This window comes from Schistocerca piceifrons, chromosome X, assembly GCF_021461385.2.
Source record: "Schistocerca piceifrons isolate TAMUIC-IGC-003096 chromosome X, iqSchPice1.1, whole genome shotgun sequence".
Classification (NCBI taxonomy): Eukaryota; Metazoa; Arthropoda; class Insecta; order Orthoptera; family Acrididae; genus Schistocerca; species Schistocerca piceifrons.
The window spans coordinates 970981651-970993957 of NC_060149.1; positions in this window are offsets into that span (position 1 = coordinate 970981651).

Below are 12307 nucleotides of genomic sequence, written 5' to 3' on the forward strand. Positions count from 1 at the left end.
GTAGTACATCCGATTCTAATACTGATCTCCCAGGAAACGCTCAAAACGAACCACAAACAAAAAGCATATTTACTCATCCTGCAATTAGGTCGACATTATGCTTTTTGTATTAAAGCCCGACGCAATTTCTGTGTTTCATCGTCAATGTGAAGGTCCAAGGGATGGAGTAAGTAAAGCAACAGTAGTGCATCTAAATGTAGTACCGATCTCCCAGAGAACGCTCAAAGCAAACTACAAACAATGAGAAGATTTACTCTTTGTGTACCTAAGTCGGCATTGTGCATTTTGTATTAAATCCCGACGCAATTTCTGTGTTTGATCATCAATGTGAAGGTCCAAGGGATTGAGTAATTCTGCAGTAGTGCATCGGAATCTAATACTGATCTCCCAGAAAACGCTCAAAGCAAACCACAAACAATGAGAAGATATACTCTTCTTGTACTTATGTTGGCATTGTGCCTTTTGTTTCAAGTCCCGACTTAATTTCTGTATTTCATCGTCAATCTGAAGGTCCAAGGTATTGAGTAAAGCTTCTGTGGTGCATCGGAATCTAATACTGATCTCCCAGGAAACGCTCAAAGCAAACCACAAACATTGAGAAGATTTATTTTTCTTGAACTTAAGTAGACATTGTGCCTTTTGTATTAGATCCCGACGCAATCTCTGTGTTTGATCGTTAATGTGAAGGTCCTAGGGAAAGAGTAAAGCTGCAGTAGTGCATCGGAATCTAATACTGATCTCCGAGGAAACGCTCAAATCAAACCACGAACAATGAGAGGATCTACTTTTCTTGTACTTAAGTCGGCATTGTGCCTTTTAAATTGAATCGCGACGCAATTTCTGTGTTTCATCGTCAATGTGAAGGTCCAAGGGATAGAGTAATGCAGCAGTAGTGCATCGGAATCATATACTGATCTCCCAGGAAAGGCTCAAAGCAAAACACAAACAGAAAGAATATTTACTCTATTTGTACTTAAGTCGGCATTGTGCCTTTTGTATTAAATCCCGACGCATTTTCTGAGTGTCATCGTCAATGTGAAAGTCCTACGGATAGAGTAAAGCTACAGTAATGCACCAAAATATAGTACCGATCTCCCAGGAAACGCTCAAAGCAAACCACGAATAATGAGAAGATTAACTCTTCTTGTACTTGAGTCTGCATTGTGCCATTTGTATTAAATCCCGACGCAATTTCTGTGTTTCATCGTCAATGTGAATGTCCAATGGGTAGAGTAAAGCTGCAGTAGTGCATCGGAATCAAATACTTATCTCCCAGGAAACGCTCAAAGCGAACCACAAACAATCAGAAGATTTACTCTTCTTGTACTTAAGTCGGCTTTGTGCCTTTTGTATTACATCACGACGCAATTTCTATGTTTCTTCGTCAATGTGAAGGTCCAAGGTATAGAGTAAAGCTGCAGTAGTTCATCGGAATCTAGTACTGATCTCCCAGGAAACGCTCGAAGCAAACCGCGAACAATGTGGAGATTTACCCTTCTTGTACTTAAGTTGGCATTGTGACTTTTGAATTGAATCCCGAAGCAATTTCTGTGTTTCATCGTCACTGTGAAGGTCCAAGGGATGGAGTACAGCTGCACTAGTGCATCCGATTCTAATACTGATCTCCCAGGAAACGCTCAAAGTAAACCACAAACAAAATAATATTTACTCTTCTTGTACCTAAGTCGACATTGTGCCTTTTGCATAAAATCCCGACGCAATTTCTGTGTTTCATCGTCAATGTGAAGGTCCAAGGTATTGAGTAAAGCTGCAGTAGTTCATCGGAATCTAGTACAGATCTCCCAGGAAACGCTCCAAGCAAACCGCGAACAATGTGGAGATTTACTCTTCTTGTACTTAAGTCGGCATTGTGCCTTTTGCATTAAATCCCGACGCAATTTCTGTGTTTCATCGTCAATGTGAAGGTCCAAGGGATAGAGTAAAGCTGCAGTAGTGCATCGGAATCTAATACTGATCTCCCAGGAAACGCTTAAAGCAAACCACAAACTAAAAGAATATTTACTCTTCTTGAACTTAGGTCGGCAATGTGCCCTTTGTATTATATCCCGACTCTATTTCTGAGTTTCATTGTCAATGTGAATGTTCAAGCGATAGAGTAAAGCTGCAGTAGTGCATTGGAATCTAATACTGATTTCCCAGGGCACGCTCAAAGCTAACCAGAAACAATGAGAAGATTTAACCTTACTTTACATATGTCGCCATTGTGCCTTTTGTATCAAATCCCGACGCAATTTGAGTGTTTCATCGTCAATGTGAGGGTCCAAGGGATAGAGTAAAGGTGCAGTAGTGTTTCACAACCTAATACTGATCTCCCATTAAACGCCAAAGCAAACGACAAACAATGAGAAGATTTGCCCTTTTTGTACTTAAGACGGCATTGTGCCTTTTGTATTAAATCCCGACGCAATTTCAGCGTTTCATCGTCAATGTGAAGGTCCAAGGGATAGAGTAAAGCTGCAGAAGTGCATCGGAATCTAATACTGATCTCCCAGGAAAAGCTCAAAGCAAACCACAATCAATGAGAAGATTTACTCTTCTTGTATTTAAGTTGGCATTGTGCCTTTTGTATTAAATCCCGACGCAGTTTCTGTGTTTCATCGTCAATGTGAGGGTCCAAGTGATAGAGTAAAGCAGTAGTAGTGCATCGGAATCTAGTACTGAGGTCCCAGGAAACGCTCAAAGCAAACCACAAACAATGAGAGGATTACTCTTCTTGTACTTAAGTCGGCATTGTGCCTTTTGTATTAAATCCCGACGGGATATATATGTTTCATCGTCAAAGTGATGGTCCACGGGATAGAGTAAAACTGCAGTAGTGCATCGGAATCTAATACTGATATCCCAGGAAACGCTCAATGCAAACCACAAACAATGACAGGATATACTCTTCTTGCACATAAGTCGGCGTTGTGCCTTTTGTTTAAAATCCCGAAGCAATTTCCGTGTTTCATCGTCAATCTGAAGGTCCAAGGGATAGAGTAAAGCTTCTGCAGTGCATCGGAATCTAATACTGATCTCCCAGGAAACGCTCAAAGCAAACCACAAACAATGAGAACATTTACTCTTCTTGAACTTAAGTCGCATTGTGGCTTTTGTATTAAATCCCGACGCATTCACTGTGTTTCATCGTCAATGTGAAGGTCCAAGGGACAGAGTAAAGCTGCAGTTGTGCATCGGAATCTAGAACAGATGTCCCAGGAAACGCTCAAATCAACCCATAAACAACGAGAAGATTTACTCTCCTTGTACTTAAATTTGCATTGTTCCTTTTGGGTTAAATCCCGACGCAACTTCTTTGTTTCATCGTCAATGTGAAGGTCCAAGTTATAGAGTAAAGCTGCAGTAGTGCATCGGAATCAAATACTGCTCTCTCAGGAAACGCTCAATGTAAATGACAAATAGTGAGATGATTTACTCTTCTTGTACCTATGGCCTCATTGTGCCTCTTGTATTAAATCCCGACGCAATTTCTGTGTTTCATCTACTATGTGAAAGTCCAAGGGATAGAGTAATGCTGCAGTAGTGCATCGGAATCTAATACTGATCTCTCTGGAAACGCCCAAAGCAAACCACTAACAATAGGAAGATTTACTCTTCTTGTACTTAATTCGGCACTGTGCCCTTTGTATTAAATCCCGACGCATTTTTTGAGTTACATCTTCAATGTTAAGTTCCAAGGGATAGAGTAAAGCTGCAGTAGTGCATCCGAATCTAATACTGATCTCCCACGATACGCTCAAAGCAAACCACAAACAATGAGAAGGTTTACTCTTCTTGTACTTAAGTCGGCATTTTGCCTTTTATATTAAATCCCGACGCAATTTCTGTATTTCATCGTGATTGTGAAGGTCCAAGTGATAGAGTGAAGCTGCAGTAGTGCATCGGAATCTAATACTGATCTCCCAGGAAACGCACAAAGCAAACCACAAACAATGAGAAGATTTATTCTTCTTGAACTTAAGTCGGCATTGTGCTTTTTGTATTAAATCCCGACGCAATTTCTGAGCTTCATCGTTAATGTGAAGGTTCAAGGGATAGAGTAAAGCTGCAGCGGTGCATCGCAATCTAATGCTGATCTCCCAGGAAATGCTCAAAGCAAACCACAAACAGTGAGAAGATTTACACTTCTAGTAGCTAAGTCGGCATTGTGCATTTTGTATTAAATCCCAATGCAATTTCTGTGTTTCATCGTCAATGTGAATGTCCAAGGGAACGAGTAAAGCTGCAGAAGTGCATCGGAATCTAATACAGATCTCCCAGCAAACGCTCAAAGCAAACCACACACAATGAGAAGATTTATTCTTCTTGAACTTAAGTCGGCATTGTGCCTTTTGTATTAAATCCCGACACAATTTCTGTGTTTCATTGTCAATGTGAGGGTCCAAGGGATAGAGTAAAGCTGCAGTAGTGCATAGGAATCTAGTACTGATGTCCCAAGAAACGCTCAAAGCAAACCACAAACAATGAGAAGATTTACTCTTCTTGTACTTAAGTCGGTATTGTGCCTATTGTATTAAATCCCGACGCAATTTCTGAGTTTCATCGTCAATGTGATGGTTCAATGGATAGAGTATAGCTGCAGTAGTGTATCGGATTCTAATGCTGATCTCCCAGGAAACGCTAAAAGCAAACCACAAACAATGAGAAGATTGACTCCTTTTGTACTTCAGTCGGCGTTGTGATTTTTGTATCAAATCCCGACGCATTTTGCTGTGTTTCATCGTCAATGCGAAGGACCAAGTGATAGAGTAAAGCTGCAGTAGTGCAATGGAATCTAGTACTGATCTCCCAGGAAACGCTCAGAGCAAACCACAAACAATGACAAGATTTACTCTTCTTGTACTTAAGTCGGTATTGTGCCTATTGTATTAAATCCCGACGCAATTTCTGAGTTTCATCGTCAATGTGAGAATCCAAGGGATGGAGTAAAGCTGCAGTAGTGCATCGGAATCTAATACTGATCTCCCAGCAGACGCTCAAAGCAAACCACACACAATGAGAAGCTTTAATCTGATTGTACTTAGGTCAGCATTGCGCCTTTTGTATTCAATCTCGACGCTATTTCTGTGTTTCATTGCCAATGTGAGGCTCCGAGGGATAGAGTAAAGCTGCAGTAGTGTTTCGGAATCTAATACTGAACTCCCAGTAAACGCTCAAAGCAAACTATAAACAATGAGAGGATTTACTCTTCTTGTACTTAAGTCGGCATTGTGCCTATTATAATAAATCCCGACGCAATTTCTGTGTTTCATCGTCAATGTGAAGGTCCAAGGGATAGAGTAATGCTGCAGTAGTGCATCCGATTCTAATACTGATCTCCCAGGAAACGCACAAAACGAACCACAAACAAAAAGCATATTTACTCATCCTGCAATTAGGTCGACATTATGATTTTTGTATTAAAGCCCGACGCAATTTCTGTGTTTCATCGTCAATGTGAAGGTCCAAGGGATGGAGTAAAGCTACAGTAGTGCATCTAAATGTAGTACCGATCTCCCAGAGAACGCTCAAAGCCAACCACCAACAATGAGAAGATTTACTCTTCTTGTACCTAAGTCGGCATTGTGCCTTTTGTATTAAATCCCGACGCAATTTCTGTGTTTCGTCATCAATGTGAAGGTCCAAGGGATTGAGTAATTCTGCAGTAGTGCATCGGAATCTAATACTGATCTCCCAGAAAACGCTCAAAGCAAACCACAAACAATGAGAAGATATACTCTTCTTGTACTTAAGTCGGCATTGTGCCTTTTGTTTTAAGCCCCGACTTAATTTCTGTATTTCATCGTCAATCCGAAGGTCCAAGGTATTGAGTAAAGCTGATGTGGTGCATCGGAATCTAATACTGATCTCCCAGCAAACGCTCAAAGCAAACCACAAACATTGAGAAATTTCCTTTTCTTGAACTTAAGTTGACATTGTGCCTTTTGTATTACATCCCGACGCAATTTCTGTGTTTCATTGTCAATGTGAGGGTCCAAGGCATAGAGTAAAGCTGCAGTAGTGCATAGGAATCTAGTAGTGATGTCCCAGGAAACGCTCAAAGCAAACCACAAACAATGAGAAGATTTACTCTACTTGTACTTCAGTCTGCATTGTGCCTTTTGGGTTAAATCCCGACGCAATTTCTGAGTTTCATCGTCAACGTGATGGTTCAAGGGATAGAGTATAGCTGCAGTAGTGTATAGGATTCTAATGCTGATCTCCCAGGGAACGCTAAAAGCAAACCACAAACAATGAGAAGATTGACTCCTTTTGTACTTCAGTCGGCGTTGTGATTTTTGTATTAAATCCCGACGCATTTTGCTGTGTTTCATCGTCAATGCGAAGGACCAAGTGATAGAGTAAAGCTGCAGTAGTGCAATGGAATCTAGTGCTGATCTGCCAGGAAACGCTCAGAGCAAACCACAAACAATGACAAGATTTAATCTTCTTGTACTTAAGTCGGTATTGTGCCTATTGTATTAAATCCCGACACAATTTCTGAGTTTCATCGTCAATGTGAGGGTCCAAGGGATGGAGTAAAGCTGCAGTAGTGCATCGGAATCTAATACTGATCTCCCAGCAAACGCTCAAAGCAAACCACACACAATGAGAAGATTTAATCTGATTGTACTTAGGTCAGCATTGCGCCTTTTGTATTCAATCTCGACGCTATTTCTGTGTTTCATTGCCAATGTGAGGCTCCGAGGGATAGAGTAAAGCTGCAGTAGTGCTTCGGAATCTAATACTGAACTCCCAATAAACGCTCTAAGCAAACTATAAACAATGAGAGGATTTACTCTTCTTGTACTTAAGTCGGCATTGTGCCTATTATAATAAATCCCGACGCAATTTCTGTGTTTCATCATCAATGTGAAGGTCCAAGGGATAGAGTAATGCTGCAGTAGTGCATCCGATTCTAATACTGATCTCCCAGGAAAAGCACAAAACGAACCACAAACAAAAAGCATATTTACTCATCCTGCAATTAGGTCGACATTATGCTTTTTGTATTAAAGCCCGACGCAATTTCTGTGTTTCATCGTCAATGTGAAGGTCCAAGGGATGGAGTAAAGCTACAGTAGTGCATCTAAATGTAGTACCGATCTCCCAGAGAACGCTCAAAGCCAACCACCAACAATGAGAAGATTTACTCTTCTTGTACCTAAGTCGGCATTGTGCATTTTGTATTAAATCCCGACGCAATTTCTGTGTTTCGTCATCAATGTGAAGGTCCAAGGGATTGAGTAATTCTGCAGTAGTGCATCGGAATCTAATACTGATCTCCCAGAAAACGCTCAAAGCAAACCACAAACAATGAGAAGATATACTCTTCTTCTAATTAAGACGGCCTAGTGCCTTTTGTATTAAATACCGACGCAATTTCTGAGTTTCATCGTCTATGTGAAGGATCAAGGGGTAGAGTATAGCTGCAGTAGTGTATCGGTATCTAATGCTGATCACACAGGAAACGCTCAAAGCAAACCACAAACAATGAGAAGATTGACTCCTTTTGTATTTCAGTCGGCCTTGTACCCTCTGTATTAAATCCCGACGCAGATTGCTGTGTTTCATCGTCAATATAAGGTCCAAGGGATAGAGTAAAGCAGCAGTAGTGCATCGGAATCTGATACTGATCAAAAAGGAAACGCTAAAAGGAAACCACAAACAATGAGAAGATTTACACTTCTTGTACTTAGATCGGCATTGTACCTTTTGTATTAAATTCCGATACAATTTCTGTGTTTCATCGTCAATGTAAAAGTCGAAGGGATAGAGTAAAGCTGCGGTAGTGCATCGGAATCTAATACTGATCTCCCAGGGAACGCTCAAAGCAAACCACAAACAATGAGAGGATTTACTCTTCTTGTACTTAAGTTGGCATTGTGCCTTTTGTATTAAATCCCGACGCCATTTCTGTGTTTCATCGTCAATATGAAGGTCCTAGGGATTGAGCAAAGCCGCAGTAGTGCTTCGGAATGTAGTACTGATCTCCCAGGAAACGCTCAAAGGAAACCACAATCAATGAGAGGATTTACTCTTCTTGTACTTAAGTCGGCATTGTGCCTTTTGTATATAATAACGACGCAATTTCTGTGTTTCATCGTCAAGGTGAGGGTCCAAGGAATAGAGTAAAGCTGCAGTAGTGCATCGGAATCTAACACTGATCTCCCAGGACACGCTCAAAGAAAACCACAAGCAATGAGAAGATGTACTCTTCTTGTACTTAAGTCGGCATTGTGCCTTTTGTATTAAATCCCGACGCCATTTCTGTGTTTCATCGTCAATGTGAAGGTCTTAGTGATAGAGTAAAGCTGCAGTAGTGCTTCGGAATCTAGTACTGATCTCCCAGGAAACCTTCAAAGGAAACCACAAACAATGAGAAGATTTACTCTCCTTGTACTTAAGTCGGCATTGTGCCTTTTGTATTACATCCCGACGCAATTTCTATGTTTCTTCGTCAATGTGAAGGTCCAAGGGCTAGAGTAATGCTGCAGTAGTGCATCGGAATCTAGTACTGATCTCCCAGGAAACGCTCGAAGCAAACCGCGAACAATGTGGAGATTTACTCTTCTTGTACATAAGTCGGCATTGTGCCTTTTGTATTAAATCCCGACGCAATTTCTGTGTTTCATCGTCAATGTGAAAGTCCAAGGGATAGAGTAAAGCTGCAGTAGTGCATCGGAATCTAATTCTGATTTCCCAGGAAACGCTCAAATCAAACCACATTCAATGAGAATATTTACTGTACTTGTACTTAAGTCCGTATTGTGCCTTTTGTATTAAACCGCGACGCAATTTCTGTGTTTCTTCGTCAATGTGAAGGTCCAAGGGATATAATAACGCTGCAGTAGTGCACCGGAAACTAGTACTGATCTCCCAGGAAGCGCTTAATGCAAACCAAAAACAATGAGAAGAATTGTCTCTTCTTGTACTTAAGTCGGCATAGTTCCTTTTGTGTTAAATCCCGACGCAATTTCTGAGTTTCATCGTCAATGGGAAGGTACAAGGGATAGAGTTAAGCTGCAGTAGTCCATTGGAATCTAACACTGATCTCCCAGGAAACGCTCAAAGCAAACCACAATCAATGAGGAGATTTACTCTTCTTGTACTTCAGTCGGCATTGTGCCTTTTGTATTAACTTCCGACGCAATTTCTGTGTTTCATCTTCAATGTGAAGGTCCAGGGGACAGAGTATAGCTGCAGTATTGCATCGGAGTCTAATACTGATCTAACAGGAAACGCTCAAACCAAATCTCAAACATTGAGAAGATTCACTCTTCTTCTACTTGAGTCGGCATTGTGTCCTTTGTTTTGAATCCCGACGCACTTTCTGTGTTTCAACGTCAATCTGACGATCCAAGGGATAGAGTAAAGCTGCAGTGGTGCATCGGAATCTAATACTGATCTCACAGAAAACGCTCAAGGCCAATCCCAAACAATGAGAAGATTTTTCTTCTTGTACTTAAGTCGGCATTGTGCCTTTTGTATTAAATCCCGACGCAATTTCTGTGTTTCATCGTCAATGTAAAGGTCCAAGGGATACAGTAAAGCTGCAGTAGTGCATCGCAATCTATTACTGATCTCCCAGGAATCGCTCAAAGCAAACCACAAACAAGGAGAAGATTTACTCTTTTTGTACTAAAGTCGGCATTGTGCCTTTTGTATTGAAACCGACGAAATATCTGTACTTCATCGTCAATGTGAAGGTCCAAGGGATAGGGTAAAGCTGCAGTAGTGCATCGGAATATAATACTGATCTCCCAGGAAACGCTCGTAGCAAACCACAAACAATGAGAAGATTTACTATTCTTGTACTTAAGTCGGCATTGTGCCTTTTATGTTAAATACCGATGCAATTACTGTGTTTCATCGTCAATGTGAACTTCCAAGGGATAGAGTATAGCTGCGGTAGTGCATCGGAATCTAATACTGATCTCCCAGGAAACGCTCAAGACAAACCTCAAGCAATGAGAAGATTTACTCTTCTTTTACTAGAGTCGGCATTGTGCCTTTTGTTTTGAATCCTTCCGCTATTTCTGTGTTTCATCGTCAATCTGAAGATCCAAGGGATAGAGTAAAGCTGCAGTAGTGCATCGAAATCTAATACTGATCTCCCAGGAAATGCTCGTAGCAAACCACAAACAATGAGAAAATTAACTCTTCTGCTACTTATGTCGTTATTGTGCCTTATGTATTAAATCCCGACGCAATATCTGTGCTTTATCGTCAATGTGAAGGTCCATGGGATAGAGTAATGCTGTAGTGGTGCTTCGGAATCTAATACTGATCTCCCAGGAAATGCTAAAAGCAAACCACAAACATTGAGAAGAGTTACTCTTCTTGTACTTAAGTCGGCATTGTGCCCTTTGTATTAAATCCCGAAGCAATTTCTGAGGATCATCGTCAGTGTGAAGGTTCAATGGATAGAGTAAAGCTCAGTAGTGCATTGGAATCTATTACTGATCTCCCAAGGAAACGCTCAAAGCAAACCACAAACAATGAGAATATTTACTCTACTTGTTCTTAAGTCGGCATTGTGTCCTTTGTATTAAATTCCGACGCAATTTCTTTATTTCATCGTCAATGTGAAGGTCCAAGGCATAGAGTAAAGCTGCAGTAGTGCATCGGAATCGAATACTGATCGCCCAGGAAACGCTCAAAGCAAACCACAAACAATGAGAAGATATACTCATCTAATACATAAGACGGCATTTTGCCTTTTGTTTTAACCCCGACGCAATTTCTCTGTTTCATCGGCAATATGAAGGACCAAGGGATAGAGTAAAGCTGCTGTAGTGCATCGGGATCTAATACTGATCTCCTAGGAAACGCTCAAACCAAACCACAAAAGAAACAACATTTACTCTTCTTGTACTTAATTCGACTCTGTGCATTTTGTATTATATCCCGACTCAATTTCTGTGTTTCATCGTCAATGGGAAGGTAAAAGGGATTGAGTAAAGCAGCAGTAGTGCATCGGAATGTATTACTGATCTCCCAGGAAACGCTCAAAGCAAACCACAAACAATGAGAAGATTTACTCTTTTTGTACTTAAGTAGGCATTGTGCCTTTTGCATTAAATCCCGTCGTAATTTCGACGTTTCATCGTCAATGTGAAGGGCCAAGGGATACAGTTAAGCTGCAGTGGTGCATAGGAATCTAATACTGATCTCCCAGGAAACGCTCAAAGCAAACCACAAACAATGAGCAGATTTACTCCTTTTGAACTTAATTCGGCATTCTGCCTTTTGTATTAAATACCACGCAATCTCTGTGTTTTATCGTCAATGTGAGGGTCCTAGGGATAGAGTAAAGTTGCAGTAGTGCATAGGAATCTATTATTGAACTCCCAGGAAACGCTCAAAGCACACCTCGAACAATGAGAGGATTTACTATTCTTGAACTGAAGTCGGCATTGTGCCTTTTATATTAAATTACGACGCAATTTCTGTGTTTCATCGTCAATGTGAAGGCCAAGGTATAGAGTAAAGCTGCAGTAGTGCATCGGAATTAAATACTTATTTCCCAGGAAACGCTTAAAGCAAACCTCAAACAATGAGAAGATTTAATCTTCTTGTACACAAGTCAGCATTGTGCCTTTTGTTTTGAATCCCGACGCAATTACTGTGTTTCATTGGCAGTGTGAAGGTTCAAGGGATAGAGTAAAGCTGCAGTAGTTCATCGGAATCTAATACTGATCTCTCAGGAAACGCTCAAAGCAAACCACAAACAATGATAAGAGTGACTCTTTTTGTACTTAAGTCGGCATTCTGCATTTTGTATTAAATCCTGAAGAAATTTCTGTGTTTCATCGTCAATGTGAAGGTCCAAGGGATAGAGTAATGCTGCAGTAGTTTATCGGAATCTAATTCAGATCTCCCAGGAAACGCTCAAAGCAAACCACAAACAATGAGAAGATATACTCTTCTTGTACTTAAGTCGGCATTGTGCCTTTTGTATTAAATCCCGACGCAATTTCTGTGCTTCATCGTCAATGTGAAGGTCCAAGGGATAGAGTAAAGCTGCAGTAGTTCATCGGAATCTAATACTGATCTCCCAGGAAACGCTCAAAGCAAACCACAAACAATGAGAAGATGTACTCTTCTTGTACTTAAGTCGGTATTGTGCCATTTGTATTAAATTCCGAGGCAATTTCTGTTTTTCATCGTCAATGTGAAGCTCCAAGAGATAGAGTAAAGCTGCAGTATTGCATCGGAGTCTTAATACTGATCTACCAGGAAACGCTCAAAACAAACCTCAAACAATGAGAAGATTTACTCTTCTTTAACTTGAGTTGGCATT